Below are 12291 nucleotides of genomic sequence, written 5' to 3' on the forward strand. Positions count from 1 at the left end.
TCCCCCCCTCCCCGCGCCACTGTTGTCGCCAGTATGCATCGCGCTGGTGCATACCGTGCGAGTTGCCGCGCGCTCCGCTAGATGGCGACACTAGTCCGACACGCGACTCGCGTCGTCGAAATGCGCGGCGGCTTCAACTGCTCCAGGATCTGGCGCTATCGCGGGGATCTGCGATCGGCGAGGTAACTCACGAGGGTATCGTTTCAACACCCTAGTCTTATGCGGAATTATTTTTATATACATTCGACAGTAAAATTGAAGCATCGCACATTCATTTCAACAATTAAAAATCGAACGCAAATTAAAAGTAAAAATTCACGCTTTCAAATGCTTATAAACCGCGTGTTTCTTTTTTTCGATTTTCAGTTCATGCCATGGAACTTCGCAAAGTTCGTAAAAAAATTTTGAAATTTGTTTAAATCTTCTTTTAAGAGTTAAAATAGGTGCCGCTTAATTTTGCTGTCGAGTGTAATTGCGTACTGACTATATCAATGTGAGAACATAAATAGTCAGTACGAAACTACTCTTTAGAATGAGAACAATCAAACAAACATAAAAGATCTATTTCGTTTTGAGTATGGTCTATTTTCAAATGGATTAATTTACATCGAATTTGTATTTAAAGCACGTATCCATCGACTCTTAACTTTTCTAAAATAAATAAGCCCTTTATCTTCTTTATTTTTTAATATAGAATATTGAGTACAATGTATAAAAAGATCTAACTTCGTAGCGCGATAAGAAAGTTAATCTAAATTACCTTACGTCAATCTATGTTAATTTTTTATATAATAATACTGTTTTAGAATTAAGATTAATCAAGCTTGCAGATATTTTTAAATTTACTGCACTATAAAAATTCAAAGCTTTAAGAGAGTATTTTAGTCTAGACTGTCTAGAGATTCGTTTTCGAAATCAATTTCTGGAAATTAAAAAAAGCTATAGTATTGAAGGTTTGCACTCATATTTATTTATATTGTAAATAATTTTTCAAATTTTTTGCAGACCATCGGCAGACATTGTATTACACTCTTTCTTTGACATAAACTACGCCAGTACTGGTTGAAACAAATAATTTAAATTTTCTTTAAAATTAGAGAAATGTGGTTATATATTAACCACCTAAAATTAAACCGATATATACAATACCTTATTTGCGAATAATAAATCATAATAGTTTTAATAATTTAATACAAGATATATAGTTCATACAAGATAGTTATTGAAGAAAAGTAATTCTAATTGTAACTTCGTTAATAAATTACTTTCCAAACTCTCCTGCATTTTGGTGCGCAGCGATGCAATGTTCATCTTTACGTGTTATTTTGATACGCAGCATCGTTATACGATACGCAACAATTCTGTACTATATAATATTGACGTAAATCATTAAAAATAATTGAGAGAATTACTTGAAATACAAATAAATATGTGTACAAAATCTCAACACTATAACTTTGTATACAGTCGTCTTTATTTCAATTTCCTAAAACCGAGTCTCTCTGTAGTGAAATTAGAACCTTAAACGATAAGTTCTGTACAAAATAATGTTATCGCGTTACGTGTGGCACGCATAGTCGACACAGTTACGTGAAATTCACGCCGTGACGCTCTACACGGCGGCTGCTACATTCGCATTTGAGCTTAAAGCTGTCTCGCTATACCGGCGTAGAGTGCTCGCACGCATCGCTTTAATTATTTCAGTTACATTAGTGAGTTAACCCGGCTTAACAGCTCGGAAAACAGCACTCGCGAGCGTCTAGTCTGGACAGTTGACCGTAGTGTCTGACTACCTACCTGTCTGCGTACACAACGCACACACGGCTCTTGGAAACGTGGTCACCTTATCGTCTTACTTCTTCGCTCTCTTATTTTAACACTGACGCGAGCTTGTTGCAATTACGGGACACGCGCGCCAAATCAGTTGAAACGATTGCCTCCGAAGGAAACGACGTGTAACACAAGTACTTGGAAAAAAAAAAAGAAAGAGGAGTAAAATTGGCACCAGACGAGATATCGTTACTTTTAGAGAGATCAAATTAAAAATTATAACTAAAATGATAAAGTTTCATCTTACAACGATCTCAGACGGGGCCCTCCTTATTCCAACGTTAAATAAACTACTAACAACGAAATCAGGGTCTTAAAACTGTTCTATTTTGTATCTTCCCCAAAGCATTATTTATGCGCAGTTGTCTCTCGTATAATTACATGTCTGTACGAATAAACGAGGTGACACGTGCATTACTTCGCATGGCAAAAGAGAAATCCCTGTTATAGACCAGCTGTCCATCTGTTACCCAAAAAAACAGACAGACAGACAGACAGAAATTAATACGATCGGCCATTTTCCTGATGCCGATATATAATATGAAAAAGCGGGGATGCCGGGTCCCTCCCGCTCCCTTAGCCGCTCACGTTAACGGCTCTATCGATCTCATTAACTGCCTGGGCACTCGCGATTTATTTTTATCGAGGGATATAGAGTATATATCCCGGAGTCGCCGTTTTCGTCTGAGCAAAAGTGGTACAAATCGGGAGCATCGCGAACGGCACGGAAAAACTAGGCCAATCCCCCAGAGGGGAAGACGCCGGGATGGGGTACGAGGACAGAGTATGACAAAAGACACGAGGACGAAGGAAGGATTTAATAAATTTCTCCGAAGGAGTCCACTAAGGGGGGTAAATCACACGGTTATTGGCCACTTAGGAGGTATCTCTTTGTTTTTTTTTTCCCCTTGTTGTGCAATTATCGAGCGATGCCACCCCGCCGTTCCGTGTAATCCGCGCGCGCGTACCATTATTACATTTCATTATTAATACTTGATATTTAAAAAACGTGAAATACAAGCTACACCTGCAATCTGCACGGGCTTCATATTATTAAAAGCATGCGAAAATAGATCATTTAAATTCTCAAATTGTAATATATTACACGGGAATCTCTTTTAGATTCTAGAAAGAACGTTTCTTAAATTTATTTCATACTTATAGATATGATACCTCCTTCCTTAAAAAAAAAAAAAGTATTCGCATTAAGTACGAAACGTCGGAAGGAGGACAACTCATGAAAATTCATTGGGCTTTTTGGAAAGCAGTTTACTTTTGTGTTACGTCCGGCAGACTCCACGATTTCCCTTCGTCAGAGGAACAAATAATTTTACAAAAGAAATTCCGTTTCAACGGTCTCCGATAATTTTTATGTGTCTAGGATTAGTCTGTTAGAAACGTAATAACAAACATAGATGGACGAAACGACCAAGTAGATAATTCCGACTCCTTTGAATATTGAGTCAACAAATAATAAATTCTGAAGATAGAAATTCAAAAAACAACCATGGGATCTAAGCAAAGTTTCACGTTTGCTCACAAAAAATGAGCAATAAAGTATCTAAACATAAGCAAAAAATAAATAACCGTTTCCTCCATCTGCAACCCATACCGTAGCGCGTCTAGCACAATAGAAAAAATTATTTATCTCTTAAACCCAAAGGGAAGATAACCTACGCGATAGGTCGGATCCCTTCGATAAAATTGAAAGAATGTGGGAGGAAACAGAGAAACTTTCGACAGATTACTTAACGTATGATTGGGCAAAAAGGAAAAACTATTTCTCCAATAAGAAAACTTAGAATTCACCCACCACACAATCCTGAAAAAGAATCCTACCAATTAGAATATTTGAACCACCTATCTCTGGATCCTCCCCTTGTAAGACTCTATATATATATAATACCAAATCTTGAAGGGAGTCAGTTGTTTTTTATACCAGTTAGTAATAGTAGGCAATAGTAGTCAGTAATGAAAGTACCAGTAATAAGAGTTTAGCAGTCAGTAATAGATAGTCAGTAATAGTAATGGAGAGTAAAGTTTTAGAGTTACGTTTTTAGAGTTAGTTAGTTAGTAATCATGTAGAATCAGTGCGCAAGTAGACTTTAGTGCCGTTCCATCCGGGCAAGAAATCTATTCGATTCCGACAAATTTGCTCGAGAACCAACAATGAGTAAGTCCCACAATCATAATTTCTTTGGTTTTTACGTTACTCATGGTAACATCTCCCTTCCATTTTAATTCTTTAAGACACCCTCCTATTATTTATAAATAATTCTCTCTTAGAGTTTTTTGTCCCCCTTCTTTACTCGGTTTGCGGATGCGAGCCCGGCAGCTCGAGAGTCCGACCGGTCGTTCCGGTGCGCGGATTCAGAGACGGTCATTCGAGAGTCCGACCGGCCGTTCCGGTGCGCGGATTCAGAGGCTGTTGCTCGAGAGTCCGACCGGGCGTTCCGGTATGCGAATTCCGCCCTTAGTGTTCGAAAGTCCAAACAACAATTCACGGTTTTAATTTTCAAGAGTCTGCACTTTCCTAACCTTCTCTCTCCGAATTACTTAAGATATAATGTAACTCACAAACAAAAAGCTGCCCATTAGTTTTACACTTCCGAAAGTTATATTAATAACCTTTGTGTTTTTTTTTTAATTTTATTAATAACCCTTTGTTAAACTTTTAAAACTTTTGTAAACTCAATCGAAAATCTATTTTTATAACCCTTTGCGTATTTTTAAACTTTGTAAACTCTTGCGAAATTTATTTAGAACCATTCTTATAATTTAATCTTTATAAATTCATAGCCAACAAATTATGTTAAATCACGACTTCAGCGCCTATTTATATTCTTATAACATTTTGGAAAATTTAGAATAAATACTTTGTTTTTTTTTCTGTTACATAAATTTTATCATTTATTTAAATCTATAACTACCCCTCCTCATCCCGAACAAAGACTGCACCTGGTCCGATCCCGAGTTAAAGCGATTCAATTCGTTGACTCGAAACTTGGACCGACGAACGTACGACTCGAAACGGGTTATAGCGGGCCTATCGGCACGTTGACCTATATTTTTGAGTCATAAAAAGTGCGTTCGACTCGAGGCACATACCCTCTCTTAAACTGTGTGCCTACGGGAATTCTATACGTTTTGTTACGTTCTTCCCTGCCTTACCTGTTCTCCCTGAAATATCCTTCCTACCGAATAAAGAGTAAAATCCCATAAGGCTGGACGTAACAGAACAATTAAAATTTTTGGGGGCTCGTCCGGGATCAATAGGTGTTGTCTTTGAGAAGGAATAAGATGAGGTCAATTTTGAAATAATGCTGAAGTCGATAATTTATATAAAATCATTTTAGAAAATTAAATCCAGACAATATCCAACTATATGCTTTCGTTCCTAATAAATAATTCCCTGAATTAATTATTTCCTTTTTTCAGTAGACAAATTTGCATGTGAAAATTGCATCAAACTGAACTCTTATTAATATGTATATTTTTGACAACCTTGAAAGAGTAATGATTCAGTCAGTGCACGAAACTAGATATATTTATGAGCGTAAACAAATTAAAATAATATCGAATTCAAATTTTTTTGCTATATTGTAATTCATTGTGATGGTCATTCCTTTATTTAACGGCCAAAAAATATAATCAGCTTTTACCGGAAAAAAGGGGGTAAAATCTATCCCGGCTGTAGAGGTCAAATTTTAATTTACACAATTAGTAGAACAAAAGGATTATAAGTAAAGTGCGTGTTATCCAAGATGAAGATTTCGATAATTTGCCCAATTGACAAAATATTTAGAGCTAAATTTTGGTTTATTTAAAAACTTTTTACAAAGAAAACTAGGTTGCATTTATAAAAAAAAAAATAAAATACATTGTCGTCTTCGTAAATTGAGTAAAAAATAAAAATTACGTAAACAATAAAACTATCGTATAAAATTTCAGAAATGTTCTTTTTCTTAAAATATTAAAATGTCGTGAAATGTTTTATAAAAAAAAAATTTTTTAAATCAGAAATAAAAAAAAAATTTTAGACGCTTGCATAACCATAGCCGATATCTCGTAAATAGAAAGAGAGCTTCGTACAATGGCATATTTCCGATCAGGGCAGGATAATATTTCAGGTAAAAATCAAAGTATTAACCGGTTATGGAAAAATTGCCAGCTCTGTTATAAGAGAGGACACTTAGCCTGTAATTGTAGAACACAAATCCAATGTCAAATTTGCAAAATCCACGGGCATGCAGCCGACAAGTGTTACTTCCGCGATGCTCAATCTCAACAACCCGTTAATGTAGTACAAGAAAATTACGTCATTTGCCAGTTATGTTCTAAACCCGGTCACCATGCTAAATTTTGTAAAATTTATAAAACTAATGAACAAAATAAGCCTTACGTAATCTGTCAATGGTGTGATAAACCGGGTCACACGGCTAATAATTGTTGGAAAAAGCAAAATAAACAATATAACATAAATAAAAAATCAAAAATTGCATGCCAAATTTGTTATAACTTTGGGCATATAGCTAAAGATTGTCGATCTAAATTAGAGCAAACCGCAGTATCTGTAGATTCATTATTCTGTCACTATTGTAAAAAACGAGGGCATCTTCTTAAGAATTGTAAACTACGTATCACAAGTAATAATTATATGAATGAGCCGGAAAACTCCGATGGCTTCCTCGAAGTCAGGTATGCAATTGGGGACCGAACGAGTTCCACATCCATGGGCGTCACAGAAAATGTTAACCAAAATGCTTGGGAACCCCGACCCGTAATGATAAACCTCGACAAACACAGTCGTCCGCCTACTGTTCAGATAAAAATTTGTGAATCAACTTCTCCTATAACTTTCGCATTAGATACAGGTTATGAAATAAATTTAATTAAAGAAAATTTTGTGCCCAAAAATAAAACAATCAATTACGACAACATATTAGAATTAAATGGTATTTACGATTATCCGACTTACACTCTAGGAGAAATTAATTTACTTCTTTACGGAAAGGAAATAACTTTTCATATTGTAACTAACGACTTTCCGATCTTACAACCAAGTATATTAGGCAATGATTTTTTTTATCAAACTTCCGCAAAAATAAATTATGCAAAGGGACATTTAGACGTTTTTGGAATTAATCTACCCTTCTTTTCACCTGAAGTGATTATAGTAGCACCACGATTAAAATCACCATTTTATATTAGAGTAGAGAATCCTGAAATAAGAATCGGGGATATACCTAGATTAAAAATAGCGCATGGAATTTATGCGATAGAAACTATAGCGGAAGTTAGCTCAGGAAAGGCGTATATAGATGTTGTAAGTAACTTGGACGAAGAAATAGAAGTCCAGGTACCAACCCTACGTCTTAGATCTTTCTCAATTGTTGATCAAGAAGTCTCTAATAAAATTTATGAGGAAGAAATAAAAGAAAATATTAACAATAAAGATAAAACGAACAACAATTGTAACGTAAATTTGAAAAACGATGAAGACAAAATTATAAATGAAAATAAAAACATAATAAAAGAAGAGAATAAAACAATAAATAAAGAAATTCAGATGTTAAATAAAAAAGAAGGGATAATTGAAAACAAATCCGAAGACGAAATTGAAATTAAAGAAAAAGATAAACATACACTAACACAAAAAAATAAAAATTTGAAGGAAAAATCTATTCTAGAACAAAAATCAGGCTCCTATGCCTCTCCCGAAGTTCTAGATTCCCGAATTGGAGGGGGAAATTACCAAACCCCTCGTGAATTAAGTAGTGATCCAAAAGTCCTTGGAAATGAGGATTTCCATATCTCTCCTGGATTGCCCAGAGATCCAAGAATTCTTGAGGAGGGAAGTTACCAAACCTCTCTTGAATTGACCAGAGATCCAAAAATCCATGAGGGAGGAGATTTTCAAACATTCCTCGGGCTGCCCAGGGATCCAGAAATCCTTGGAGGGGGAAGTTACCAAACCTCTCCTGTTTTAATTGATGATCCAGAAATCCTTGGAGGGGGAAGTTACCAAACCCCTCGTAAATCAATAAATAATTCTGAAATCTTAAAGGGAAAGGAATATCAAATCCCCCTTAAAAATTATGATACAATAAAGGAAGATCTCCAAAATTCTATAATGTATTCTTCAGTCGATTGCAAGGAGGGAAGCAACCAAACCTCACTATGTAACACGACACGATTTTTCTTAAAGGAATCAAAAACAAAGAGCTCCTTAGTTTATCTAAAAAAATTAAAATTCCCAAGAATTGGAATAAATATAAAAAATAAATATAATAAAAATAACATTTCTCATATTGCTATCAAAGAGCCTATAAGAAGAACTAAGTTTTATAATGCAAGAAAATTATATGATTCCAAGAAGAAAAATAAACCACTTTTAAAAATCCTTGTATCAATGCAAGTCCAATCACAGAAGATAATAGAAAAATTCATGCGAAGAAGAAAATCGAAACATAAAGAAGAAATAAACGGCAATGAAATTAATGACGATGAAATTCTTAACTTTAATGATCCGGAAAATGCGAAATTAATTTCCACGATACTGAAGGACTCCAATGAAAAGGACGAAGGCTACGAAGACTTCAACTTCTCTGATGAAAAAATGGAAGATTCATTATCTAACGATGTATCTGTTAAGAACTCTAACCAAATGTTATCTACATACGAGGAAATGTATCAACCGCTAAAATTACAAATTAAAGAGAAGATCTCAGTCCATGAGTCTCTTAAATCTAACAAAATACAATTTCAAGACCGAAGAAATTATAAATTTATTACTATTTTATACTACATTATTAGTATGATTACTACATTGTTATACGTTTATCATTACATTTGTCAACATTTGTCAAAATTATTCAAGAGCTTGAAGAAATATAAATACGAACCTGAGGAAATCGAGGACAGAAATGATCCCCCGGACAAAGGATACCTTACCTACGATGAAGACATAAAAGACAAGAAACAACTAGATTCGCAAGAACAAAAAATTAAAATTGAAGATAGAAATGATCCTCCAGACAAAATAAATGATATTAAGGATGATGGAAGAACACGCGACAAGGACGAAGAACTAAAAAAGGATAAACAAAACCAAATTCTAAGCAAGTTACGAATAAATCCTCCACTAGTAATATACAACTATTTAAAAATATTACAATCAATATCCACAATCTGTTAATATTATAAAAAATAATATACGCACTTCAACTATATCGACGAGAAATCTTTAGATCCCAGCCTATGGAAAAAAAAACAACAAGATTCTAATTCCAAGTTTTCTTACATTAAATAAACTAAAAATAAAATTTAAAAAATTGTACAGCCTACTCATCAGCAAGAGATAACAAAAGGCTACAAATTGACAATATTTGGAATCCTTAAAAAGCCTCTAAAACCATGAAAATATTTTGCAAAATAATAAGTTATATTACCTCACTTTCAAATCACATGCTGCGACATGTATCTCTATCCATTTAATGGATCCTTGAATCACATGCTACGTCATGTAGGAAAATTTATACACTACATCCTTCTTCATCATTTCTAAACAATTATCCCGCCACACAAAAAGGAACCCGAGAAGAATAAATACGAATCCTTAGGAAAAAAGGGGACAATAAATGCAACAATAATCTAAGCTCAAGCATCATGGCGAGAGCGAAGACAAACAAATAATTATTGGCTGGAATCAAGATAAAAGACATCCAGCACATCACAAAGGATAGCAGCCTATGAAATATAAATTTATAGTAGATAAGGAATAGATAATTGTAAAATTCTTTAATAATGTCAATTGTTAGTTTTATTCTTATAATACCTTTATTTTCGCGACAAAAATAACATATAATTTTAGCTTATAATTGAAAGAATAACAAATAGAATAATAATTACGTAACCAAGATTGAATAAAAAAAAAATATATATATAGATAAAAAAAAACTAAGAATCTTTAATATTTTTTTTTTAAATTAAAAATATTCCTAAAATTTGTAAAAGAAAAATAATTGTGTTAAAGAATCAATATATTCAAAGGTTTTAACTAAGCTACAAGCTTTAACTCAATATTCAATCTTGTTTATAAGCCTAATAAAATCTTAGTTTGATAAGATTCTATAATCTAAGTAATCGTTATTATTGCGTCAAAACAAAATATTCCGTTTAGAAATTTCGCGTGACAAGTCGAATGAATGATATACAATAATTGTCCACGCTGCAATTGCGTCTTTTCTTCATATATAAACCAAGTTAAATTATAAAACGAAGTAGAAAAATAACCAAGAAATATAATATAACTTAAGCGAATCAGACATTAATGAATATTGGAATTCATATTTAAGATACCTTTTCTCTCTATCAATATTTTCATCGACATTAAAGTTACATATATTAATAATTTTATATCTTCATTGTTTTATACTAAACATTAATTTAAGGTTCAAATTTATATTGCATATCTGAATAAGATATAATGTTACGAAAACTTGTTACATAACATTGTTCCATATTGCCAAAATAAGGCAATTTTAGAATTTAAATGTTACTATAAGACAAATTAATCATAGTGTTTCAGAAGTTTTCCTTTTCTATTAAAAGGAGATATATGAATATAATATAATAAATGCTTAGATAAAAGAATAAATTAAAATAAAATTATTTGAATAATAACAATTTAAATAGATCACCTGAGTGTCAAAAACAAATCCGGCAAAATGCCGCTTTACTCTTACAAATTTTAAGCGAAGAATGAAACCTCGCTAATTGATTATTTGATCCAATTCCGGCACTTGATGCCGTTCAGATGTGTTGCTCTGTTTGAGAACTCATCTTCTGCAAAATCATAACTACTCTAACCCTGCGCGAAGATATCGGCAGGATGAATTGATTATTTGTCGCCCTCCTGAAATTAATATAAAAGAATTTTATTTGATGCAATATAAAAAGTATAACAGTGGTAAAATTGGCGACACACCTATATCAACAAATGTTGATATGCCTGTGGAATGCGATGCACAGGATCGAGAAATACTCAATTGTCTCTGGACAAAATCCGTTCTTAATGAAAAAAAAAACCAAGGAAAAAGGGAGAATAGAAAAACCTAGTTGACACTCACGTGATTCTAAAATATTTTTAGAAAAAAAACAAGAAAAAAAAACATAACGGTAATAATAATTTTAGAAAAAAAAGGGAAAGCTTCGAAATATATTTAATACAAATTTTTTTTAATTAAGAAAATTTATAAATTAAAAGCGCGTATACATGCGTAAAACAACTTATTAAGTGAATTATAATCATTATCTACTGCGTAAAAATGTGCGTACATACGAATAATCTAATTTAGAAATTAAAATAAAACATACACGTGTAAAGAAAGACGAAAGAGCAAGAAAGGATTTTAAAGATTGCCTTTTCCTTCCTCTTTCTTAACAGACAAGCGTTGATATAAATAAATACCTAAACGAATAAGGAAAGATAGGATATTAATGCGATACAAAATAAATATAATAATCCATGAAAAAGAGAAATCGTTGCTCAGCCTATTAAATTCTGCAAATGTTGTGTTCATACGCCCCCAACATTTGTCTAAGGCGGGGAGTGTTACGTCCGGCAGACTCCACGATTTCCCTTCGTCAGAGGAACAAATAATTTTACAAAAGAAATTCCGTTTCAACGGTCTCCGATAATTTTTATGTGTCTAGGATTAGTCTGTTAGAAACGTAATAACAAACATAGATGGACGAAACGACCAAGTAGATAATTCCGACTCCTTTGAATATTGAGTCAACAAATAATAAATTCTGAAGATAGAAATTCAAAAAACAACCATGGGATCTAAGCAAAGTTTCACGTTTGCTCACAAAAAATGAGCAATAAAGTATCTAAACATAAGCAAAAAATAAATAACCGTTTCCTCCATCTGCAACCCATACCGTAGCGCGTCTAGCACAATAGAAAAAATTATTTATCTCTTAAACCCAAAGGGAAGATAACCTACGCGATAGGTCGGATCCCTTCGATAAAATTGAAAGAATGTGGGAGGAAACAGAGAAACTTTCGACAGATTACTTAACGTATGATTGGGCAAAAAGGAAAAACTATTTCTCCAATAAGAAAACTTAGAATTCACCCACCACACAATCCTGAAAAAGAATCCTACCAATTAGAATATTTGAACCACCTATCTCTGGATCCTCCCCTTGTAAGACTCTATATATATATAATACCAAATCTTGAAGGGAGTCAGTTGTTTTTTATACCAGTTAGTAATAGTAGGCAATAGTAGTCAGTAATGAAAGTACCAGTAATAAGAGTTTAGCAGTCAGTAATAGATAGTCAGTAATAGTAATGGAGAGTAAAGTTTTAGAGTTACGTTTTTAGAGTTAGTTAGTTAGTAATCATGTAGAATCAGTGCGCAAGTAGACTTTAGTGCCGTTCCATCCGGG

At 33.4% G+C, this 12291-nt stretch overlaps 1 protein-coding gene across 4 annotated transcripts in view; it reads left to right on the plus strand.

Annotated features, from left to right (window-relative positions):
* Nucleotides 1-12291, plus strand: part of LOC105837238 — a 33094-nt gene that overhangs the window by 760 nt on the left and 20043 nt on the right. Inside the window, exon 1 of one of the 4 annotated variants that reach the window (XM_012681826.3) lies at nt 74-182. The exons of 1 other annotated variant lie outside the window; for it this stretch is intronic. The gene's annotated coding sequence lies outside the window, so the exon portion shown is untranslated. Of the gene's footprint in view, nt 1-73; nt 196-2621; nt 2714-12291 lie in introns of those variants that run through there. 2 more of the 4 variants (XM_036292696.1, XM_036292695.1) reach the window with 2 other exon arrangements.

This window comes from Monomorium pharaonis, chromosome 10, assembly GCF_013373865.1.
Source record: "Monomorium pharaonis isolate MP-MQ-018 chromosome 10, ASM1337386v2, whole genome shotgun sequence".
Classification (NCBI taxonomy): Eukaryota; Metazoa; Arthropoda; class Insecta; order Hymenoptera; family Formicidae; genus Monomorium; species Monomorium pharaonis.